At 40.1% G+C, this 27033-nt stretch overlaps 1 long non-coding RNA gene across 1 annotated transcript; it reads right to left on the reverse strand.

The window, feature by feature from the left end:
• Positions 1-20722: 20722 nt before the first annotated feature.
• LOC124171706 lies at positions 20723-20927 on the reverse strand. The gene is made up of 2 exons (XR_006867915.1): positions 20895-20927; positions 20723-20803 (listed from the first exon to the last, which is right to left on the reverse strand). It is a non-coding gene; the product is annotated as an uncharacterized LOC124171706 (long non-coding RNA).
• Between the last annotated feature and the right edge of the window lie 6106 nt (positions 20928-27033).

Genomic DNA, 27033 nt, shown 5'->3' on the forward strand with positions numbered 1-27033 from the left:
ACCCTAGATCACTCTATAAGAAAACTTCAAAGAGGTATTTCCATGATTTTCTGTTGATTTTTCATTCACCGAATTTGAGTGCTCCCTACATTGAGTGTATTTCTTACTTGAAAAGGTAAGACTCCCGTTTTTGCTAATGCTCATAACCGTACATCTAGATCAACATAATACCCTGCTAGCCACCTCTAGGATGTTTGGCAAGGGGATATCAATCACCAGCATGAAGCATGCAATTGGACTCCCACATGCACACCACACAGTACAAAAAACGTCACGCATAATAACAAATTATACTAGCATATGCTGTTAGAAATAATAATAAAATTAAGAAACATGCATTGAGTTTTACATAGGTTAGTAGGCTACACTACAAGTCATGCAATTTATTTATGAGTTCTATCGCTGCCGCTATAATCTCTTATTGATCGTGGAAAAAAAGACATTCTGAATGTCTGTTCTACAATCTATCTCTCTTATTTTATTTAAATGACCTGGTCTTCCGTAGTATGTTGGCGACCGTAAGATATGGCTAACTTCGTTAGAAAAAACACTGCTATTGAATTTATCTAAAAGGTTTGGTCTATTTTTCAATCTCCCGTCCGGCAGAGATTCCCATCCGAGTTTATCTAAGAGGTCAGTTACACTAACAAGACTATCGTAACGACCTTTCACGTACCTGGCAGCTCTTCTTTTCATACGTTCCAACTCTGTTAAAGCCTTTGTCATGTGGGACCTTAGGCAGCGTATTCCAAATGGTGTCTAAAGAGGGAGAAGTAGCTAATTTCTCTCACTTTTTCGTCGCACTTTCCCAATATTCTTTTAACAAATCGCATTTTACGATTAGCTTGACCGGTTATTTCACGATAGATCATTATCGAGTCTAACTCCTAGATATTTCACGGATTCCACAGTCTCTAATAGGGTACCCCGAATAATATAGCTATGTTTTGGGGATTTATTCTTTTTCCAGAAATTCATTACTACTAAATTTTAAAAATTTAATTGTAACTGCCATGCATCGCCCCACGCTTGGATAGCATCTAGGTCGTTCGTTAGTTTATGCCTATCTTTACTGGACCGAATTTCCCTGTAAACTACAGCGTCGTCTGCAAATAACCGTAGTTTACTGTGTACTATTTCACCAATGTCGTTTATGTAAAGAAGGAATAGGAGTGGGTCAATGACACTACCCTGAGGAACGCCAGAAGTGACTCTAATCTCATTGGAGACTGCACCGTCTAATACTACTCTTTGGATGCGGTCGCTCAAAATTTCTCTTATCCAGGAAATGACATTTTCATCTAAGACATAAAATTTCAGTTTTATTATTAACTTTCCGTGGGGTACTTTATCAAATGCTTTTTTGAAATCGAGAAAAATCGCGTCTATCTATAGATATATTCCAGTCATTAGGTACTTTGTGTTGCTTGATGGATTTACTGAATATGAAATGCAGCAAGGGGTCAATTGTTGAGGCTAGTACTCTATGTACGCGAGAAGGGATTTCGTCTGGATCAATTGATTTATTTGGACTCAGCGATTTCAATATATTTTCTATTCCGTGCGTACTAATGTCTATAAGCGGCATCTTTCGTATGCAGAGATCGTCAACTGTCTCGGATGAGTTCTCAGAAGGCTATATGAACACGCTCTAAAAGGAGGAATTTAATAAATTGGCTTAATTGGAACTTTTTGTCCACAAATCTCCATTATCTTTTCTCAACGAACATACGGTAGTTTGTTTCTCTTGAACTTCCCAAACATAAGACCAAAATAGTTTTGGGTTATCCCGCAACTGCTCTACTAATGTTTTTCTTTTAGAATTAGTGAATGCATTCCTGAGCCCTTTCTTCGTTGCGGCTTTAAAAAACCTATATTTTTTAATTATTAACTCGCGTTCATTATCGGATGACTCCGTGCTGACTTTTTTCATTTTAGCATGACACGCTCTCTGTCGCCTCAATGATTTTCTCACCTCCGCGTCGTACCATCTCGGTTCGCTGCCTTCTTTTCTTATTTTTCTAGGGATGTAACTATTTATTCCCGAAATTACGAGCGAAAAAAAAGCTTTCCAACTACCCTTTACATTTAACCTTAATATTGATTCTTGAAACGCGGGGAAAGCATTTATCAGATGAATCTTAAACCCATCACAATCAGCTCTTTTAAAGATGAAAACTTTCCATTCTTTTTTAAAATTTCAAGAATATTTTCTCCTCTGTTAGGTGCGGATGCTATTTGAAGCAAAGAGTTGATATGAAAAAATAGTAATGATAGATAGATTAAGGGAACGAACGAAACAATTCTCGGGTTACCGCCGAATACGCTAACTGAAAACCTCAACCACAAAATCCTAACCGGCCTCACCGGACGCTATGAGGATCTGCCCAACTCCAACCAAAATCCCAGTGCGTGACCGACCAACTGATAAACCTCGACTATCCCCCCTCAGCGGTTGGAGGGGGTGGCAGCCTCCCTCACTTATCCTCCGACAGCGTCCTCCGCGGCTGTCTACGGGTGTGATACTTATATGGTCTAAGGTGTGATACAAAAAAAAAAGAAAAACAGTGAGCGCTCCCAAGCGCCAGCATAAAAAAAACGTTAGTAAAAGATAAATGATAGTCATCTGCATACTACCCCGCAAGCAGCCTCAATAGGCGTGTGGCGGGGGATGTCAGGAAACCCGTCGTATTCGTATGAAAAGCAAATGTTCTAACGAAATTAAGCCTAGTATTTATTAAAGTCCTTTTTCATGCGGTGGAAAAACGAATTCCCTCACTTATCCGTTCGCCTATTATCTCTCTCAATTTATCGCTTCTGTCAGACCTGAAAATGGAGTGGGGCTCTAATATGGTGATCTCCGTGTCACTCTTAAAAATATCCATTCTCAATTGCTCAAGCAATGTAAGCTTAACGTGCAGCCTACAATCTCTCCAGCGGCTCCCAACCCAATTCGTTTAACATCCGTGTAACGCTTTCTTTACGCCCGTAGCAGCATTTGACGAATCGCGAATCTTGATAGGTTGGTGGGAATGAAACCTTCAATTTCAATTAATTTGTGATCGTGGGACATTTGGCCCATGAGATAATTAACAAGTGCACGACAAATCAGTAAAAATCATTTGACTGAGGTACGAAGAAAAAAAAAACACTACGGCAAGGCTCAATAGATGAAAAAATAGAGAAAAACAAAATATAAACCTTAACAAGCTTATACGTACAATTGCATCCCGAATGCGGATACCGTGTAAAACCTATGGTTCCACTCGTTGGTTGTCATGATGTCTCGAGGGTTAACTCTATGACCTTTGACCTCCATTTCGACCCTCGAAGTTCCAAAAATCGGCAATACGGATCAAGGAACTGCAAAACTGACCTGGGCACCCTTTGAAACCTATGGTTCCAGTCGTTGGTTGTCGTGACGACGTTAACTCTATGACCTTTCACCCCCATTATGACTTCGGGGGTCAAAAAATCAACGATATGGATCTATGAACTGCAAAATCGACTTTGGCACCCTTTAAAACCTACGGTTCGATACGTTGGTTGTGATGATGGTCCCACATTTACCTCTAATGATCTTTGACCTCCTTATTAACCTTGGAGGTCAATCAGTGGATAATACGGGGATTAGTATCGTATAATATCATTGACTTAGGCACCCTTTAAAACCCATGGATCGACACCTTTGTTGGTATGCTATTCTTTTTGCCACCCTTATGACATTGATTGTGACCTTACTGGGTCAACGGTTGAATTTTCGTAAATAAAAGTGTTATTTTTGGTTGTTGTACTCGTTGCTTCCAAGTAAGATGTTTGTTAAATGATACACCAGGGCTCTTAGTGAGGCCTTCAAAAGGAGAGACTCCACAGTAACCTCTGCCGTCTATCTTTAATCTCTCTCTGAAATAAAATGATTCATAAAAGGTAGGAAGACTGACCTCCTGAAATACTCTTCAGGATTTTCTGCGTGCGCGTTGATTCCGTTTCTTTGACGTATGCGTGTTCTTTGTGTTGATATTTAAAGCCCCAGCTCATCTGCTACTTTAAGTGAGTTTTCGTACAGACTGTTGAACTCAAGTTCGGCTTCGTGTCGATTATTTTTTAGGTTCTCGAAAATATCAGTTACGTTAACTGAAGCAGAAGAGATATCCTTCTTAAGGCTTTGCAACTTTCGACTTCGTCAAACCAAGGGAGTAGGCTAAAACTTCAATGCCAACAGCAAATTCACTTTTTTGATGGTGCAGGATTAATTGTTCACTTGAGGCGTTTTTTTGTCGCTCAAAAGTGTAATACTCGTATAGTAGTCTTTTCAGTACTTCGGCAACAGGAACAATTAACTCTTTAAGAGGTGATGAGGCTACCATGTTTCTCGACCCTTGGGGTAGAATAGAAGTAATAAAGTTGTAATTATTTAAATTTTGAGTATATATTATCCCTGAACACAAAATCACGTAGAAGGGAAGCAAAAAAAATGAGTATTGACTACTTCCATTAACATTTGACAGCTACTGATAAAAATACTTTTTTAACTACAGATTCTCTAATATAAAGATCGAAATCAAAATAAATTTAAAAAATAGAAATGTATCCGAATATTTTACCTTTTATATATTTCTCTGCTGGACAGTTTTAATTAGCCAGCTGATTTATATGGACGAAATAAATTGTTAAACATTATCTACATACTAATAAAAACGAATTACTGTTTGTTAGTCTCGCTAGAACTCGAAAACGGATGGACCGAATTGAATAATTTTAGATATATAGTATTTGTGTAAGTCTACGAAAAGTTAAAAAGGTGAGGATAGTTTTTCGAAGGGTCCATGTGACCCTGGAATGGGTCCTGAATCATTTCCATAAAAAATACATGTGTGGTTCGTTATTAATGCCTGCAGAACTTTTTTCTTGTATATATTTAAATTCGTGATAATGGTTACATATATCATTGAAAAGAAAAAAATGCACATTCTTAAATTGATTTTCGTTTTCCTCGTGGTTTACCGTGAATTTTGAAAAAATCAAAATAATGCTGAAATTTGAGCGTTCGGCTTACTTTTTCTTTTGATGACCATCAGTATTGTTAATGTAATTTGGCATCTCTTTTAAAGTTTATTCACTTCGCATACATATTCTCAAATAAATTGTGCATAACTTTCCAGATTATTTCTTTCCTGTATTTTCACCTTTACAGTATATGTGAGGTCAAAGTTGAACAAATTCAGCGAAAAACGACCAACCTCGATTTTTTCTGAAAACTGCCAACTTTATCCTCGTGCCGTGGTTTCATGAATAGATTTATGGACAAAACTGTTATACCATATTAATTGACACTTTTCCTCCATTTAAGGGGTGTTTAAAGATTTTGTTTCATCAATAACCATAGATATATATCAAAATGGCGGAAACTGTTTTCATCCCATTTTTTACATAAACGTAGAGAAAAAGTAGATATTGCCAATATAGTAGTAGAGATATAGTGGGAATTTGATTCATTGATTGTGTGATTGACACAAATTCGCAGCCCAAACTACCAGGCCGATCGAGCTGAAATTTTTTGAGGTAAAACTAAAAAAATATTTATCGAGGGGAAAAATCTGAAAATGCCAAAAAGTGCGATACTTTTCGATATATATCGATCTACTTTAACATGGGCTCTTATGGAAAAAAAAATAAATTCCCGATATGACCCACTTAAAATCGCCGCACGTGGCCGAGATCCAAATGGGAAACATTAGTTTTTTGGCCGATTTTTTTGACATGCGAAAAAAGCGCCTACGTCGAACCGTTTTCGAGATATCGATTTACACGGGACCTTATGTGATTTCGATTTGAGAGCTGGCGATTCAAGCTTAAGCTATTCAGCTCGCGAAAATAATTTTTAAAGCGTACCGTAGGGACGGTATACTTTAGTTTTTATTTTTTAATTATGTTTCGTAATAGTAAATTAATTATTTAATTTCGAAATTTTCCCAAATTATTTTTTTGAGTCCCCGGCATTCGCCGCCTTTGCTCCCCGGCAAACGTCCGAGATCGGACTCGGTAAGAAATACGCGCATCGCCTTATAGGAGGGAGCGTGGCAGTAGACGGGAGAAATATGATAAGTATGGAACGATACCCAATCAACCATCGCGGTCCATTCTTCGAAATGCATTGCTCTTTTGTTTTCAAATTATTATCTTATGCCACATGGATATGTATATGAATTTAATGTAAGGGCGGCCATTGCCTGTTCCGCTGACCTATACTGCCATTGAAAAACGCGAATTAGCACAACTTGCTTAGTGTTTCGGATAGACCAATGAAATTTGGAGGAATGGTACATCTTGGTATTCTTCATTGAGCAATGTTAAACAGACTACTGCTGGTGGAATAACTTTCGATATATATCAAATCTAAGTTTTATTGTATTTTATCGAATGGTAATAAGTACTTGGAATATTCATCGCTGGGGATAGATGTGCCAGCATAGCATGTAGAATGACCACCTAATGGATTTTAAACCAATGGAATTGCGTAATCCAGCGTAACGGTGTCAGTACAATCGAAAGTTCGATTCGAATATTATACAAAATAAGTTACTTGGCATAACTTGATAAGAATTTTCGTTACACCAACGAAATTTGGTAAATGAGTACATCTTGGTATTCCTCATGATGTACACTGGGAGTATGAACTGTATGTAGTCTCACATTCGATATATATCGAATCTTCATTTTCTAAAAATATATCGAATTGCTATACCACATAGGATTTAACATCCACGGGGAAAGTTGAGTAGGAAATATGTGGTGGATGACCATAGAATGAAATTTGAATCAATAGCATTGCGCATATAACTGTACAGGTGTCAGTATAATCGAAAGTTCGATTCGATTATTATACCAAATAAGTAAATTGGCTTAACTTGATTAGTATTTCCGTTACACCGACGAAATTTGGTAAATGGGTACATCTTGGTAATCGTCATGATGTACACTGGGAATATCAACTGTATATAGTCTCACATTCGATATACATCGAATCTGCGTTTTCTTAAAATGTATCGAATGGATATAACATTTAGGATTTCATTCCACGGGCATACGTTACCACTAATTATGTAGTGGATGACCATAGACTGGAATTTAAGTCATTAGGTTTGCGGATATTACAGGACAAGTGTAATAATAATCGATAGTTCGATTCGATTATTATACCAAAAACGCTAAATAGCATAATCTGATGAGGATTACCGATGGAGCGATGAAACTTGGTGATTGGGTATATGTTTGTATTCCTTATAATGCCAAATGGATATATTATTTGTGTGTCGTCTCACAGTCGATATATATGGAACCTGCATATTCTTTAAATGCATGGAGCTGCTGTAACTTATGCAGTTTCGAATCGACGGGTAAAGTGGGGAAGACAGAATGAAGGGAATGGCCATTGAATGGAAGTTATATTAATGGAATTGCGAACATTTCAATACACATGTCAGGATAGTCGAAACTTCTATGCGAGTATGGTAGCAAAAATGCAAATTGGCATATCTTGATTACTATTCTACATCTACATCTTCGCCGGCCTCGGTGGCGGCGGGGTAAAGTATTCGCCTGCCGAACATGAGGTCGCGGGTTCGAGTCCCGCCTGGGTAAGTTTCCCTTATCCAGGGCATGGTTGTTCGTGTATGTTTCATTGTTGACTTTGTTGAATACCCCGATTTAAAATGGCTTATGAGAGCTGTATTCGGAGGTTTGGGAATAAAAAAATAAAAAATAATACCCTGCGAGCCACCTCTAGGGTGTTTGGCAGGGGGTGATGCATGCAGCATGCATTTGGACTCCCACATGCACACCACACCGTCCAAAAAACGTCCCGTATAATAACAAACTATACTATTATATGCTGTTAGAAATAGAATATAGAATAGAAATTCAGAAACATGCATAAAGTTTTACATAGGTTAGTAGGCTACACTAAAAGTCATGCAATCTATTTACGATTTCTATTGCTGCCGTTATAATCTCTTATTGATCGTGGAAAAAATGACATTCGGAATCTGTCTGTTTTGCAATCCATCTCTCTTATTTTATTTATATGATCTGATCTTCCGTAGAACGTTGGCGTCCGCAAGATATGGTTAACTTCGTCAGAAAAGACACTGCTCTTGAATTTATCTAAAAGGTTTAGTCTATTTTTCAATCTACGGTCCGACAGAGATTCCCATCCGAGTTTATCTAAGAGGTCAGTTACACTAACAAGACTATCGTAACGACCTTTCACATACCTGGCAGCTCTTCTTTGCACACGTTCTAACTCTGTTATTAAGCCTTTATCATGAGGGTCCCAAACACTAGCAGCGTATTCCAGATGTGGCCTAACGAGGGAAAAGTAGCTAATTTCTCTCACTTTGTCGTCGCACTTTCCTAATATCCTTTTAACAAAACCCATTTTACGATTAGCTTGACCGGTTATTTCTCGAATATGTTTATTCCACGATAGATAATTATTGAGTCTAACCCCTAGATATTTCACGGATTCAACTGCCTTTAACTGGGTGCCCCGAATGATATAGTTACGCTGTAGGGAGTTATTCTTCTTCCAGAAATTCATTACGACGCATTTTTCCAAATTTAATTCTAACTGCCAAGTATCGCACCAAGCTTGGATAGCAGCAAGGTCATTCGTTAGTTCATCTATATCTTTGCTGGAACGGATTTCTCTGTAAACTACAGCGTCGTCTGCAAATAATCGTAACTTACTCTGCACTACTTCGCCAATGTCGTTTATATAAAGAAGGAATAGGAGTGGGCCAATGACACTACCCTGAGGAACGCCAGAAGTGACTCTAACCTCATTGGAGACTGCAACGTCTAATACTACTCTTTGGACGCGGTCGCTCAAAAATTCTCTAATCCAGGAAATGACATCTTCGTCTAGACCATAAGATTTCAGTTTTATTATTAACTTTCCGTGGGGTACTTTATCAAATGCCTTTTTGAAATCAAGAAAATCGCGTCTACTGGAATGTTGTCTTCCCCGGAGACTGGGCGAAATCGTGGGCGAAAAGCGCTAACTGAGTTTCGCACGATCTGCTTTTCCTGAATCCATGTTGAGTTCCCATTAATAAGTTTTGCGCGTCTAGGTGTTTCATTACCTAGCTGACTACGATGTGTTCAAGGACTTTGCAAGAGATGGACGTTAAAGATATCGGCCTGTAGTTAGATGGCTGTTCCTTGTCTCCATTTTTAAATATAGAACGTTACATTAGCGATTTTCCAGTCATTAGGTACTTCGTGTTGCTTGATGGATTTACTGAATATTAACTGCAAGTAATGGGCAATTTCTGAGGCTAGTTCTTTATATACGCGAGAAGGGATTTCGTCTGGACCAGGTGATTTATTTGGACTAAGCGATTTCAATATATTTTCTATTCCGAGCGTTCTAATGTCAATATCTGGCATCTTATGTATACAGGGATTGTCATCGGTCTCGGGTGAGTTTTCGGAAGGCTCCGTGAACACGCTCTTAAAGTAGGAATTTAATAAATTTTCTTTATCGTAACTGCTTGTCAACACATCTCCATTGTCGTTTCTCAGCGAATATACGGTAGATCGTTTACCTTGAACTTCCCTAACATATGACCAAAATGCTTTTGGGTTATCCTGTAACTGCTCTACTAGTGCTTTTCTTTTAAAATTCGTGAACGTATTCCTGAACGCTTCCTTCGTGGCGGCTTTAAAAAAACCTATATTTTTTAATTATTAGCTCGCGTTCATTAGCGGATAAATCCGTGCTGACTTTTTTTCATTTTAGCATGACACGCTCTCTGTCGCCTCAATGATTTTCTCACTTCCGCGTCGTACCATCTCGGTTCGCTGCCTTCTTTTACTATTTTACTAGGGATGTAGCTATTTATTCCCGAAGTTACGAGCGAAAGAAAAGCTTTCCAAGTATTCTCTACATTTAACTTTAATACTGATTCTTGAAACTCGGGGAAAGCATTTTTCAGATGACTCTTAAACCCATCAAAATCAGCTCTTTTAAAAATGAAAACTTTACGCTCTTTTTTAAAGTTTACTGCGGTATTTAGAGAAAACTTTGCAGTTACTACCCTTAGGTCACTTATTCCTTCGACAGCGCCAACGTTTATTACCTGATGTGGTATATTTGTCGCTAATAAATCAAGAATATTTTCTCCTCTGTTTGGTTCGGATGCTATTTGAAACAATGAATTAGAAGTAAAAGTGTGTAATAAAGCCTCGCAGATCACTTTATCCCTCCCACTAGGAATGAAGCTATAAGTCTCTCTATCTATAGAAGGTACGTTGAAATTTCCACCCACAATCAAGTTTCTTTCAGGATACTTGGATGCTACGTTGTTTATTTGATTTTGAAAATCCAACATTGACGTTTAATCTGAGTTAGGTGGTCTGTAATACGAACATAATAAAATAGTTTTGAATTTTGGACATTTAATTAAACACCACACAGATTCAACGCTGGTCTCAGTTACGGTTATCGCTTGGCTGACGATTGAATTCTTTACAGCTATAAAAACTCCGCCCCCAACTCGATTAATTCTATCTTTCCGATAAACAGTGAACGATTTTGGGAAGATCTCATTGTCTGAATCATCCTCTGTTAGCCAACTTTCTGTTCCAAAAATGACGTTACACTTCGTACTATGAATTAAATGGTGGAATTCGGGAATCTTATTTCTTAAACTACGGCAATTAACCACAGCCACGATTAAAACTTCGGAAGTAGTATTATTGCGATTCGGGAATAATTCTGATTTGCTTTTGTCGAATAGACTATTCACAGGCTCTATACCGCTGATAAATGGAAATGCATGTCTTATTGTCTCACTATCAAAATGACTTGAGCCTTGACTGCCTTTGAACGTATTGCTCGACTGACGCTTCTCGTGCTTAAATGTAATACCTGAAACGCTGATTTTTCTTTCTACTTCTCTATTCTCATTTCTGGAAGAATTTTTGTCTGTGAAAAGTATTGAACTTACCCCTTTCTTTTTCAACCCACTAATATATCTACACTCTGCCCTACTCTCTACTCTAAAAAATACCTACAGTGCTCAAATATGCTACTCGCTACACGACTAGCCGACTCGGCCGTGTAATGGACTCCCGAACGGTTCAGAGGGATCCGACACGATCGGATTGCCGGCCTAAGGTCCACGAAGGAGGCTCCGATGTCCGTGCAGAAACGACGCAGCCTCTGGTTTATGCCTTTCACTCAGCTCCAAACCAGAGAACCACGATCGATCCTCAGGACAAGACTACAAAACGAAAGCTCTATGCCGACCCCAATGGTCCCACCCAGCCGCTTCACTTCGGCATTCAGATCCCGGAGGGAATCTAGAATTTCCTCAGATCCACGGAAGGTGGCATCATTGACGCCGACATGAGCCACAACCCGCAGTCTGGAGCACTTCGTGCCCCGTACCGCCGCACCAACCGCCTGCGTCACCTGAGGAACACCGCCACCAGGGATGCACCATGATGTTACACGGTCGCTTACACCCTCGCGGTCTGCCCTCTCCCTTAACGAGTCCATCACACGACGGACATTGCTACTCCCTAACACTATGATCCCCCCCTTCCCACTCTGACGCCCCTTCCTAGGTGCCGGTTTCGGGGTAGGAGTAGGCACGTCAGGCACCTCGGAGTTTCCATCCGTCAGCAACTGGTATCTGTTCGAGACGGGGACGGGATTTGCCTCAGCATCCCCCAAACCCCGTCTTAGAGTGACACTACCACCGTCCCTCCGAGACACGACCCTCCAAAACTCAGATTTACGGGGTGACGCGACCCCGTCATCGAGAGATGGACCTCGAGGAAGGCTCTCGATCGACCAGCCGCTATTTGCAATCGGGCGAACCCGGGCAGCCCCTGTGGCACGGCGACCTTTCGAAGAACCACCCCTCGGACCATTCCCCTCAGCGGTATCAGCCACCCTTTCAAACTGGGCCCGAAGTTCCCGCACCATCGTCTCCAACGCGGTAATGCGGCCTCCGAGAGCCTCGCATTCACCGGCGTTTTCAACTCCGGCAACGGGTGACCTATTCGAAGGCATCCTATCACTATCGCAACTTTGGATTTCAGAAAAGCTTACCTGACGGGAGATACGCTTAATAGATATTGAGAGAGTAAAACAAACCGATAAACTTACTAGCTTGTCTCTTTTTAATAGATATTTACGCTTAATAGTTATTTGAGAGAGAGTAAAACAAACCGATAAACTTACTAACTTGTCTCTTTTTAACGTAAATAAGGGAATGTAGTTACCTGGATATGGATTAAATCGATTAATGGGTTTAAAACTGGAAAACTATATAGTTCCAAAGAAGACTAATTAACTAAATTAGGATATAACTTAACGTGGGACAAATAGATTAACGATAATAATCAACAAGAGAGCAAAGACGAAACTAACTTGCAAAAATATAAATTCTCCGCAATATGATCCCCACGAAAGAGCAAAGCTATAAAAAGGGTGATAGACTAACAAAATGTATAAATAAGGGTAAATAACTAATAAGTGTACTAACAACAATATATAAATAAGCGTATATAGACTTTAAATAAATAAGTATAAATTACTGACGTTAGACTGATGAAATCTGTTGATTAGGTTCATCATAGCAGCGTTGAAACTGCACTATGGAAACTGAACTATTGAACTGTACTTGCTGGCTCTCATTCGATGCCTAGCGATTCTTCGTTTTTCTATTATACATCGAATTGCTAAAACTGAAAGAAATTATCATCTTATTATCGTTTTTATCGTATTTATTATTAGGGCTATTTTGCTAAACGCAACATCCTGAAAACTATTTCTGAAAGATCAATGAAATTTGGGGAATTGTTAGAAATTACTATTTTTCGTACTGCTTTAAGGACGTATGTTGTGTATGTGGTATATCTTTATATATTTATCCAATCTGCATCCAAATTTAGAGAGCCGCTTTTCATAACGCTAATGGATTTTAAACGTTGAAAAATAACCGCAATACCGTTGCATTCGTGAATTATTTTTAAACCTTAGTCCAATAAAGTGTCAATGTTATTATTGACCCAAAAAAAGAAGTTTCTGGTAAATGGAATCCTTTTCAAGAGTAATATGTTATTGACGCTTCAAATGAATGATTCTTCCCATTTATAAGTTACACTAGAGGAATTTTTAAAGATATAACGACTTATGGACATATGACTCGACTACACGTGACACAACTATGTTCCCTCCGCCTAATTGAACCCGCTTGAAGAATTCAAGCGCCAATACACTCCTCCCATTTCATCAAAATTATAAAGGAAGCCAAGATTTTGGAAGATGATCTCCTTGTTAGTTTTGACGTGGTGTCCGTGTTCACTAAAAGACCTATTGAAGATGCCATCGAAGTCATTAAGACTCTGAAGGAAAAAGGCCTTCCGAAAGACATTCGTAAAATGGTAGAGTTTTGCCTTTGTATTTGCTATTTCTCTTGGAGTAGGAAATTATGTAAACAAACGGACAAAGGGGCATCCATGGGCTCCCCTTTATCACCTCTCATTGCGGATCTCTACATGGAAGTATTTGAAGGAAAAGCACTGGATTTTCTCCTTACGAAGGCAAAACACATGGTGAGATATGTCGACGACACCTTCGTCATATGGCCTCACGGGACTGATGAACTGAAAAGATATCTTGAGCACCTTAGTAGCCAAAATAGTTCCATTCAGTTCACTATGGAAATGGAAGAAAATAACCAACTTCCCTTCTTGGACGTTCTCGTCAAAAAGAAATCTCATGGCACATTAGGACATCCAGTTCATCGTGAGGAAACATATACCAATCGCTATTATGCCAAATTACACCATCATCCCAGGCAAAAAGCATCAGTCATCAAAACCCTATATCATAGGGCGAATGCCATCTCGGATGCCGATTCGATCGCAAGAGAAAAACTACACCTCCTCACCACACTCCAAGGGAATGGCTATGATAGGGAACTGATTTGGAAAATCGCGCGTAAGGAAGAAGAGAAACGAGGTGTGGCCTTCGAGACTGCAAGGGAAGGCCAGCAAAAGGCAAAGGCACACGCTCTCTTGCCATACATCACAGGATCTTCAAAGAGAATCGCTAGAGTTCTCGCCAAACACAATGTTTTGACGAGATTTAAAAGCTTAAAGAAGACCTCTGACCTCCTCCAGAGTGAAGAAGATCGTCACCCACCTGATATCTATGAAGGAGTTTATGACATAATTTGTTCTTGTGATCAATCATACATTGGGCAAACATCCTGATCCCTCAAATGCAGAATACATGAACATCGTACGGCTACCGAAAAGAAAATTTTCCGCCTTTCTGCGGTTGCTGAGCACGCATGGTTGGACCCTGGGCACGTCACTCTGTTCCAAGAATCAAAATTCATCACAAGAGAGAATAAATATTTCCCTCGGCTGATAAGGGAGGTGTTAGAAATGGCAAATCATGAAAATAACTACAATAGGCAGGACGGCTATCCTTTAGCCCCATCATTCAAACGGCTCTTCCAACAATGAAATTCAAACCGAGCAAATCAGCGTGCTCCTGACGTAAATGTGACCATTATCATTCATATCCCTGAGTAAGATATAAGGAATACATTAAAATGTTGGCAAACAAATTGTATATTATTCTCAGACCTATACTCCGAGAAGTAAAACATCATTGGTATTATTGTAAATGCTTCCTGTACAGTCAGCGGCGCTGACTCCATGGGGCCCGAGCCCCCTCAATAATTCGCTATGGGTGTGAGGAAAAAATGTGTCAGGCTTGTCGATTTTCCCCAGAGTGTCCAGATATCGAGATTCGAGTAATCAGGATTTTAAAGTTGATCATATGTCTTTTCTAAAATGCTTAAAAACCTTTAAACTCACTACTTATAAAATTTTCTGGGGCAAGATCCCCAGTTTGGGCCCCCCCAATATTTTTTGTAAGTCGGCACCCCTGTGTACAGTTAAATGAATGCTTCATGAACATCTGAAAACACCTCATGAACAGCAGGGAAATACCCCATGAACAGCTTATTTGAATGGTTTGTGACATTTAAATGGGCCAAAATACAGTCTGTGAACGGTTCCCTGACAGTTCATGAACACTTCGGGGACAGATTATGAACACCTAGTTGAAAGATTCCTCTACGGTTGGAAAACGCTTCATGGACAGCTGAGAAACGCCTCAAGAACGGCTTATTTGAACGGCTCGTAACGCTTCATTTGGGCGAAAATGCAGTCCGTGAACGGTTCACCAACAGTTCATGAACAGGTTGTGAACACTTCTGGAACGGTTCGTGAACAGCTCATTTTCACCAGGGATCCCACATCAAAAGGGCCCTTGGATTTTAGAGGAACTCATAAAAATTCATACATTTTGGAACGATTCGAAATGGAATGTAAAGTTTTAGCATCAAGGAGTCTATAAAGTTAATGCGAGATGGAAATGTGAGTATGGCCTCTGCAGTGCCATAAAAAAGTATTGCATGGTGATTTTTGTTTCCTGGGTTTATTAAGGAACATTTCCACCTGATTTTTATTAAATTAGGTACTATGGAACAGTGCGATAATAAATGAACAAGTAAATTGAGAGAGAAAATTTGATTCGAAGATGGTCAAACTTTATCATCATGTGCTCACTTCTCCCTATTTTTCTTTTGAGGAGATTTTTTACGAGCAAATGGATGGGGTCGCAATGGGTTTGTCATTATTTCAGGTGATAGCTAATTTCTTCATGGAATTTCTTCATTTTGAGAGAAAAGCCCCCGATACCGCTCCCTGCCGTCCAAAATGTTTTTTCAGATATGTGGACGATTCCTTTTCAGTTTGGCCACATGGTACGGCTGCATTACAGGAATATTCAAAACATATGAACAAGCAATACCCGAGCATCACCTTTTCCATGGAGGTAGAAGAGAACGGCCAACTTCCTTTCCTGGACATCTTAATACGTAGGAAAGAAGATGGAAGCCTAGGTCATTCCGTTTTTAGGAAGCCAACGCATACTTACCTGTATCTCAACGGACAGAGCCACCACCATCCATCGCAGAAGGCCGTTGTATTATCTACCTTGGTCCATCGAGCCAAGTTAATATCAGATAACGTAAGCATCTCAGCCGAGTTAGACCACCTAAAACAAACATTTTTACGGAATGGCAATGGAAAACAAGAAATTTTTAAGGCCCTTAGTAGATTCAACATAAAAGAAAAGAGTTGCCCGGAAGAGCCGCCTGAAAAACCGCTGTCCAAAGTCTTATTCCCACTGCCCTCTCATTGGGATTTTTCTTCCTCATAGAAAAATCTCCCCGGGATGGTGGTAAAGAAATTGCGTACGCATGGTTTCGCTAGGTAGGGCCTCCTTTGCTTCTATAGCACTGGAGTGTTTTAACCCTATTCCCCGCCATTCCATCCCTTTCCTTTCCCTGGAGGCGTCGGCGGGCTCCGATCGCGACGGCGCCTCTCTCCTTTTTCCTTCCTCTCCCGCCCCCTCCCCGGGATTCCTGGCGTATAAGCCCCAGGCTTGGTTCCGGGCCCCGGTGGTTGTATCCCGAGAGGGTTCACCTAGAACCCTCTAAGCTCTTGTCCAAAGTCTTAATCCCCTATGGGTCAACCATACCTGATAAGATCCACAGCATTCTATGACAGTTTAACATCAAAACCAGCCATCTGCCACCACCTAAATTAAGGCACCGCTTGGTGAGGGTGAAAGATCCGACTGGCCTGAAGACCGTGGGTTTATGGAATACCTTGTGAATGTGGTAAAATATATGTGGGGGAGACAGGCCGAACAATAGGGTAGTTTCCTTCATCAAAGAAACCGAAAGGCATTGATTGCGATTCGTTACCCACAATTACTGTATTCATAATATACAAATTATTTCGTTTTAGAAATACCGGTTTAGACGAATGGCAATGGTCCATTTTTATCCTCATTTGAAAAGGGCCAGATTGGCGCCCATGCGATGCCACTCCACGTGACGTCACAGGGACCTAGTTTCTATAGGAGAAGATAGGAGTTATACATAGTCTGAGATTACCAATGCATGCATGAGGCACAGAGCTCAGAGAAACATGTCTTAATAATCACCTATTAAAACTGGCTAAGGTCGGAAAGTTTTCTTCGTTTGATAAGGTATTAATAAACATTTTTTAAGCCAAGCGCTACCAGACAGCAAGATACTCAGCTACCCTCTAGCATCCTGCGTCCTATCAGCGCTCAGAGCCTCGATCAAGATCACCTCACAAGGCGGGAGGGGGAACCAGAAATACGTCACACGGAGAGATTTCCTTACCCGTCGCGTTTTCGCGCGCTTGAAAATTTTCACTTTTCATTTAATCGCGAAAAATAGATATCGTCATTTAAAAATCTAAAAGCGTGAAATACGTACTCCAGGAGTAATAATCTTCCGATATAGGCAATAAAAAAATAATAGGAAACCACCCTATTGAGACGAGGCTAAAAGAACACCGAAGAATTTTTCAGATTAGCGCAACCAGAAAAGTCGACCGTGGTGGAACACAGCATTAACGAAGACCACGCTATTAGATGAGAAGATACAAAAACCCTTTGCCACGCACAGTGTTACTGGGACCGCATAATTAAGCAATAGAGAACCGCCTCAATCTCAAAAATTTCAATCGGGACACCGGCTTTCATCTTAGCAATACATGGAGACCTGTAATCAGCTGTATAAAAAACATAAGGGTTGAACGTGAAGAATTTCAAAAGGCCTACAGCCAATCGGACGACACCTGAGCCACATTGTTGTCCTCGGTAAACGGTCGATCCGGTTCAGTGTGAAATTGGACATCCATAGAGTAGCACGGCCTTGAAGACGGTAGACTTCAGTCGTCTGTCGAAACGTCGGCTTATATAAAAGCATTAACCTGGCAGGGAACCCGAGAAATATTCATCAGAAGTACATTGAGCATTTTGTGCTGCAGAACTGAAGGGATAATTCCCAAATTTCAATTGCCCATTATAGACACTTGGGAGATACATGGCTCCAGGTAACCTGACCTCTATTCATAACAAAATGAATTACCTAGTGAATTTATGAGCCATTTGGTGAGTTCCATTTGGATAACATATAGGGTGATCTGCACCCTGATTATGTAACTGTGAAAAGGGTGAGAGCGATGTCGCTGCCAGGGGCAACGCGATTCCCACGACGGAAGGTGATAGCAGCGATTATGAAACCGTGATCGCTCTCTTTATCACGCTGCGAGCGTCATCGGCCTATCACGTTCGAAAACCATGGTGACAAGCATATGCTGACACAAAAACGAGCACTAAATGCATATATGAGCAAAAAATTGTTGTTTATTTAATTTAAAATGCCCTATAATCGATTAAAAACCAATATAATTCTTAATTATTTCAACTGGAGTGCTCTGTTGACTTTATAGTTGTCCACGTTGTTCAATTGTTATATGCGCATGGTGGTGAATTCGATTGAGCAGCTTTATTTTCACACAGCAAATTGGAAAGTTCTGCTAATTGAAGTACATCCGTGATTCAAACGTCAATTACTTTATATCGAAGTTAAATTATCAACATTCGCCAAGTACGTTCTCCAACATATCGACATCGTTAAACTCCTTTTCGATTTTTAATCATCGTAAATCAACTATTAACTACTTACATTCAAATCGCTAGCGCGATTACACTTCCATTATCATTTCAACATTAATTAGTTTCAATCCAAGGTCAAGACTTTTCTACCATTCTCTACGATATAGCAAATTAATGACTGCAGCATCTCTCGGCGAGCATTAGCATAATAGATTACGTTATCACACATCGAAAAGTAATACTACACTCTCCCCATAACTTTACCATAATAAGAGTACTTAATTATAATATTATCCATTCGCGAAGCGAAGTACTTAGCTTTGAACTGCCTCCATATAATGCTTTAGTTGTTTGTTATTGTTATTTCAAACTCTCCGCAGACGACGTATTCTCGGACAGAGATGTGTCGAAGGATTTCATTGGCTCTTCAGATTTCTCAATGATACCAACCTCACGCGCTCGTACCTGTATTATGCGCACGATGACGGTGGCTTACATGATCGCGTGATACAGCGGAGCGTGATAGGAGAACATGATGGTCATCTATCGCCGTCGTCGCTGTCACACTTACATAATCGAGGTGCAGGTGTGGAATGACCCTTTAACCACCTGTATTGTATATTACCTTCCTTTATTATCCTTAACAATCACACTGCAGATAACATGTGTGCCTGCATGTCCTCCCTGTGTGATGGCATATTTACTATTTCTCTACATTTTGCCAGCTCATTTGCTCTACATTTTGCTCTCTCACTTGCCATTCCATCTTTTTAATGGAATGACAAGTGAGAGAATAGGGTAGTTTCCTTAATTTAAAAAAACTAAAGGCATTGATTGTGATTCGTTAACCACCATTGATGTATTCATAATATACAAATTATTTGGTTTTATAAATAACGGTTTAGACGAATGGAAATGGTCAATTTCAACCACACTTGAAAGAGGCCATATTGGCAGCCATGCGATGCCACTCCACGTGACGTCACAGGGACCTAGGAGTGGATAGGAGTTTTACAACGTCTGTGATTACCAATGCATGCATGCATGAGGCACAGAGCTCAGGGAAACATCTGTTAATAATCAGGTATTAAAATTGTTTCCTTTGTTTGATAGGGTATTAATAATCCTTATTTAGGCCAAGCGCTACCTGCTAGCAGGGTACTCTGCCACCTGCTGGCAGAATGCATTGTAGCGGCACTCAGGGCCTCGCGCCAAGGTGGCCTCACACGACGGCACCCGGAACCAGAATTATGTCATACGAGCTTTTCCCAGCATTCATACTTAGCCGTCGCATTTTCGTGCGCTTGAAAATTTTCTCTTTTCATTGAATCGCAAAAAATAGATATTGTCATTTAAAAATGTAAGAGCGTGGAATGCTTACTCCAGTAGTAATAATCTTTCGATTTAGGCAATAAAAAAATAATAGGAAACCACCCTATTGGTTTGTCTATATTATACATGGCGAAATATGAGGTGTGACTGGAAGTTAAGCATGGCCCACTGGTGGGTTGCCACACAGGGTGGCGCCATGCAATCCGCAACTTGGCCCACCACATACGAAAGAGAAAATCTGTCGGCGTAAAACTTTGAGTGAATTTATTTTCTGCATGTTACACCATCCTATTATCCCCTCCTTTATCCTGACATCACTTCAGCATGGAGTTTTACACTTTAAGTTGAAAAAAATGGCCACAAAAACGAAGACACAAAAAAATAAACGGGCAGATTCAAAATTTCGACCGTTCAGTCTTCCTCGTGAAGGAGACTAGTGGGACTATATAGGACTTCAAGTCTTCTTCCCATTGAAGACTGAGAAACGGTCGAAAATTTTAATCTCCCTGAGTATGTGCTAGTTTTGTGTCTTCGTTTGCATGGCCTCTCTTGGCATTTATTTTCATTTATCACCGAAAGTGTCCTTCCAAAGTTATGTATTATACGTAAGTATGTGATAAGTACCACTGAGGCCTTCTAAGGTTAGAATGGACTTTGGGAGTGACTCACTAACTTCATTATCATCGTCGGCTTCACGACCTTTGGAAGACATTTGAGAAGCTTCATTACAAAGGCTGGAAACACTAGAGGACTTTCTGCTCGCGACAGTTCCTCCTCCACATTTCTTTATCACCCTCTTTTTCTCCGGTGGCACAATTGGGTTCACAGCCCCTTTGTAAGGCTCGTATGGAACGAATTTTGGTTCTCGACCTGGAGAAATACAGCAAACGAACGATTTAATGCCTTGTGCTTACATTACATACTCCATTGGGCTGTTAGACATAATAAAAAATATATTTACCTTTTAAGTTGCCGATAAATATTTTTTCTTTCTTCGGCTTAAAAACAGTATGAGGCAGTGGCGGCTGGTGGTAATTGATCTAGGGTGTGCATTAGAGCAGATATAGGATGATTTAATTATGTTATGTTAATACTAATCCATGAGCATCATATTTCGTCGTAATAGAATACATAGCAAGCAAAACCACTGGTATATTCTACCCTTAAAATTGCATGAACAGAAAAAATATTAGCATGCATGAAAATAATTATTATAAACACACCTTTACAAGTGACGGTGGGTGAAATTCATTCTCCCTTCCTTACACCCTATGAGGAAGTAGTGTAGAAAACGGCCATACAGATGACTCTGTACACGGACTAGGATCCTGGGCGCAGGTAGTGTAGGTGGCGGCTACACCACTACACTACCTGCGAGTCACTCACCAAAAATATGCGCGTGCGCACTCGCATCCTTTTGAGTCTGCTCCCATCACCCATTTGAACTGTACATACCCCCCCGCATACTTCGTCCCGCCAGAGCACCCTCAAGCGATCGCATAAACCGAAAATGCGCCCGGCGCGATGCCACGGGATCGCACACTTGTAGAGCGGTGAATTCGAAAAGGAGATAGCTGTAGCGTTCGGAGCTTCGTGTTTCTTGCATATGCAGACAGGATTTTTATCCTTCTCATTGCAAAAGAATAGTTTTCTTTTATTATTCATTCATCTTTGGGTGTGCACTTGCTAACATGCGTATACGCACGCGCCGCCACTGGTATGAGTTATAAGACTGATTTTTTCAACCCCTATGTCAGGAGGCGGAGACGTATAGGAACTTTGTGCTCTTCTGGCCTGTATATCAACTGATCGATGAGTGTATTACGAAGAATGTTTTCAGTCTTGGGTTCCGGCTTCTCCATTCCATCCCCACTAGTCCTTAAAGGCGATGAACTTTGATCTTGGTAATCGACTGATTGAAAAAGGTGTAGAGAACGCAATTCAGGTTATTCATTTCAAAATAGGGCAGCTGTAACGAAATTATCAGATCCACTTACGTCGAAGAGCATTGAAAAATCTTGAAATTTTATCCTCTGTGCTCTCCGTAGGGCTTCCGGAAGAATCCATCTTGTGAGCGTCACTCATCACGCTGTAAAAGGAGTACCGACAATGAATTAATATGCGATTTCACTTTCCAAATTTTATGCTCCCATTTGTACAGCTGACAACACGGTCTTTTGTTTATTTGGCCACCCAATCTTTAATTCGTTGTTCGTTTTTTTCTCAATATCTTGCCCGGCTCCCCTGAACATGTTCCTATTTTGAAGCCAGTTCAGAGATGTGGCCAGTAGAGGCGCCACTTGGCGAAGAGCCATGGCCTCCTTCAAAGGTGGCCATGGAAGATTCCGTCGGGAGCATACGTTACTTTGCCTATGTAGCATAAACATATGAAATAACATCCAAATTAAATGCTCGAGTTAAGGTGTATCTTAAGGAATGAAATTATTTAACCAAGCGGAGAAAAGGGATAGTTGCAAGGGCGAAACTGGGAACGAAATTATTATATTATATTCAGCACTATGGTGAATTAGGAGTCAACATAAATTAAAAAAAGACAGGAAAACGTACCACCTTTAACTGTGTTCTAAGGTTGGAATTCATAGACGGCACTTTAGGCTAAAGCCTGCTTTCCCCGTTTCATAAACGCCACGGCAAATAGTGGCATGAAAGTACGTTTTCTATGGTTTTACCTATTAACGATGCATTGGTTCCCAAAAGTATACCAAGAGCAAAACGTGAAAAATATTATTATATATTCGTAGAAACAAGGTGCATGTATACCGCTATATTGTTCTTATTAGTTCAGTCAACTTAATAATTTATTTAACATGGTGGCTATTAAGTGGTAGTATTATATTAGCTTTCCGCTTTGTTGCTGTACATTTTAAAAAGGTTTGCGTGAGCTCGTCTCCCTTAACATCCATTGTAAAGTAGATTCTTTAATCGAAATGATCAGCAGACGATAATTGGCCGTCATGTTTTTGTAGGGTGTAGGTCTGGTTCGGGCAACGATCGTAGGCCGCTTTCAGACCGCCGCGGCGGCCGCTTTCTCGCTTGACCGGCTATGGCCGCTTTCAGCCGCCGTGGGTGATCGGGAGTGGGGGAATCCATTGGAATCAGTTGATTCGTAAATTATTGTCATCATATTTAAACGAATATATACCTACCCTGTCATTTTTTGACATTCTTATTTATCTTCTGGCTCCAAATATAAATTCCACATTCTTTACTTGGTGACGTATTGAGCCATGGTCTTTCCGGATTGTTTTCAACGCCTTCCAAACTTGCCCTACCAGAAGATGTGTGTTTTACACTGACACCATATTTTTCTGTCTCACGACTTCTTTGACAAACTTTTTCATAGGAGGTTTTTTGCCCGTCTGTATTTGATACAGATAAAAAGAATTTTCAACATACACAAATCTAATCTGCCAATGGAAAAACAACTTTTTATACCATTCCAATGAATTTCTAATAGGCATTCAACGGACCCAATCATCATGTCTGACTTGTCCACTAACCTCATATTTTACAATGCAATCAATGGCAGCGCCAGGTTTCATTACCTTTTCTTTTGTTTTATAACACTTTTTACCAGTGTGTGCCATCCGCTTTCACTTGATCCGCTTTTGAACATTCCATTTGTTACCAAAAATATAATAGGGTGGTTTCCTATTATTTTTTAATTGCCTAAATCGAAAGATTATTACTCCTGGAGTACGTATTTCATGATTTTAGATATTTAAATGACGATATCCATTTTTCGCGATTAAATGAAAAGTGAAAATTTTCTATCTCGCTAAAACGCGACGCGTAAGTATGAATGTCGGGAAATCTCTCCGTGTGGCGTATTTCTGGTTCCCGCTGCCGCCTTGTGAGGTGACCTTGAGGCGAGTTGAGCGCTGATACGACGCAGGATGCTAGCGGGTAGCTGAGTACCCTGCTGGCTGGTAGCGCTTGGCTTAAATAAGGATTATTTATGCCTTATCAAATGAAGAAAACTTTCCGACCTTAGCTAGTTTTAATAAGTGATTATTAAGACATGTTTCCCTGAGCTCTGCGCCTCATGCATGCATTGGTAACCTCAGACGACGTATAACTCCTATCTTCTCGTATAGAAACTAGGTCCCTGTGACGTCACGTGGAGTGGCATCGCATGGGCGCCAATCTGGCCGTTTTCAAATGAGGATAAAAATGAACCATTGCCATTCGTCTAAACCGATATTTCTAAAATGAAATAATTTGTATATTATGAATACAGTAATGGTGGGTAACGAATCGCAATCAATGACTTTCGTTTTCTTTGATGAAGGAAACTACCCTATTATGTAACCATGAGAACCTTGAACTACTTGGATAAAAATTTAAAAATTTTGATACATTTTAATATTCCAAGATTATACTTAATTATTCTCGGCAGTAATTTGTATTTTTTCAAACTTATATTCTTTCTTTCCTGCCAGTTGTAATTTTTTGTACACATTTTTGTAAATGACGCACAGTCACTTATGTAAAAATATTATTTTGATCCAAATAATAAAAACAATTACTACCAATATCGGAAGACATATCTGATGTACCTCTCGGCTGTCTTCCTCGCAGTTGAGTATCACCAGCTACCATTCCTGCCAGATATCCAGTTCTGCGTTGGTACTGGTTTCCTTCCTCCATGGATGAACGACAATGGTGTGGGAATGATGTCTTCTTTCTCCACCTTCCCATGCATTGCCGTAATCCATACGATTCGTCTGTGAAAAAAGAAAACATAATGTTATGGATAATGTTTAGCTGATCTCTAATACTAAGAGAATTGACTTTTGAATGGTGTCGTTCACACAGGAAGTCGCAACTCATTGAAAGAATTTTTTATAGAAAATTTAGGTAAGCTTCGACCAAAAGCATCCTTCCCATGTATTTTTTTCTCCTTTAAGTTAAATGTAAGAAAACACGAAATTTGTCACCCAGTTTCCACGAGTTGGTGACTCCATTGTATTTTCTTGTTCATTTATTCGTTTTAAGGAGAACCATATATTAAGGGGAGTTATCGGTAGTAGTGGCGGATCCAGGATAGGGACAAGAGGGCTAGACGTGCTCCTGGGGGTCACCTCTCAGCACTAGGGGGGTCGGAGAGGTAACGAAAATTTTGAGGATTTGGAAGCTTGTAACAACACATTAACGTTGTCCAAATAATATTTTTTCAAAGATTTAACTTTTTAAACAAACATTTTTGTGCTTTTTTAGTAATTTGCGTTTTAGTGGCTATTCTCTCCTGTATATATTCGACAACTGAACAAAATTTAAGTTAATTAAGTGCATATTGTATACTCTTTCTCTGGATCTGCCGCTGATTGCTAGCGAGAATGCAAACCACCCGAGAGAAATGCACAAGATCAATGAGTGGCTTAGAAGCGGCGACGAGCTTGGATTGTGCTGTTAACCTCATCAACTTTTGTGCGAGAGGGTGATGACCATCAAATTTTCGTCGCGAAGAGCTCGAGAAGTGGGTGACGTAATTGAAAGCGGAAAAATTTGGATCCCTCCATATTTAATAAGTTGTCACAACAAATGTAAAAATAATGGTAGACGAGCTATTTGTTAAAATTTAAAATTTTCGCTATTTTTGTAACTTTTATCGTCTTGAAAAAATATACCGTAAGAATCAGTAACGATAAAGCACATTACCATTTATTAGGATTCAAATTTGACTTGCAATGGTCTTTGACTCACCGGAAGAAGGGAGAATGTTAAGACTAATAATTTGTTGTGCGATTAAGTCGTTTAAGTGAGCATGTGAATTTGTTTGAATTATTTCGCCATCAAGGATTTTAGCAGTTCATCTCTTTTTTCAATTTTTGTGTACTTGGCTATGAGTTATTCAGGTCTACCGCGGGATGTTTTCGCCTTTTCAAAGCTGGTGTCACGCACAGAAATCGATGCCCGCTCTTGTACATATTTCGTATGTTTCTCAGAGAAAGGAAATCCTCTACCCTCGGCAAAATTATTCTAATTCGATTTGAATTATGTACTTACATTTTCGGATGAATGTCTTCGGTAGATAGCGGACCGCGGATATATCGGTGCTGGTGGATCAGCTGCAAATCTGTCACCAGGCATCGCACCTTCCCGTTCTTCCCATTCTTCTGTGGGCTCATGTTGGCATAGATACCCAAAATCGTATTCAGCTTGGAAGCGAGCATTCATCGCGTCCATTCCACGGGTACAAAATTCCATCTGGTCAGCTGGCTCATAAGGATGCTGGAAGGCACTAGGTTGTTGTGACGGAAGGTATTTTTCGTTTTTAACATCACCTTCGGTATGATGGTATGGGTTCTCGCGGTCCATTCTATTGCCCCATTCCTGTCTATCGTCTTCAGGCAGCATATAAGGATAGTTGTTACCGTCAACGCGTTCTGATGGGATACAAATTGGATTTGAAAAATCCCCTTCATCAGGGCAGTGGGCATGATTGCATCCAATTAGTTTGTTACTGCCCACTATTTTCTCCTCTTGCGAATGCTGAGATGGTATGTTACTTGGGTTAATAGCGTCACCTTCGGTATCAAGATTAGGGCTCTCGCAGTCCATTGTACTAAGTATCTAATTCCTGTGTCTCGTCTTCAGCCAACGTATTAGGATTATTGTGGGCATCAACACGTTCTATTGGAATGTACATTGGCTTTGATAAATAACCTTCACCACCGCCGAAAGTGTCATTGCATCCCATTTGTGTGTTATGGCACCATTTTTTCTTCTTAGGCGGCACATCAGAATTCTCCAAATCATAAACTTGCTCTGATGAGAAGTGGCGTGCATTAATAGCGTTACCGTTCCCATGAAAGGTACGACTCTCGCCACCAATTGCATTTTTCCTCTTAAGTCCTTTACTCTCGAATGGAAGGACTCGACAGTTGCCGGAATAAATGCGTCGACGTCGATAGGATAAACGACATTTCCTTCGCCATGGAAGTGTGTATACCTGCATGCCATTCTGACGTTCTCTCCGGCTATTCTCTTCCCATATGACCTTTTAATGCCATCAGCTTGTTTCGATTCAATATGGCGTGCATTTATTGCGAAACGTTTGGCGTTGAGGTTTCCAT

The sequence above is a fragment of the Ischnura elegans genome, chromosome X, assembly GCF_921293095.1.
Source record: "Ischnura elegans chromosome X, ioIscEleg1.1, whole genome shotgun sequence".
Classification (NCBI taxonomy): domain Eukaryota; kingdom Metazoa; phylum Arthropoda; class Insecta; order Odonata; family Coenagrionidae; genus Ischnura; species Ischnura elegans.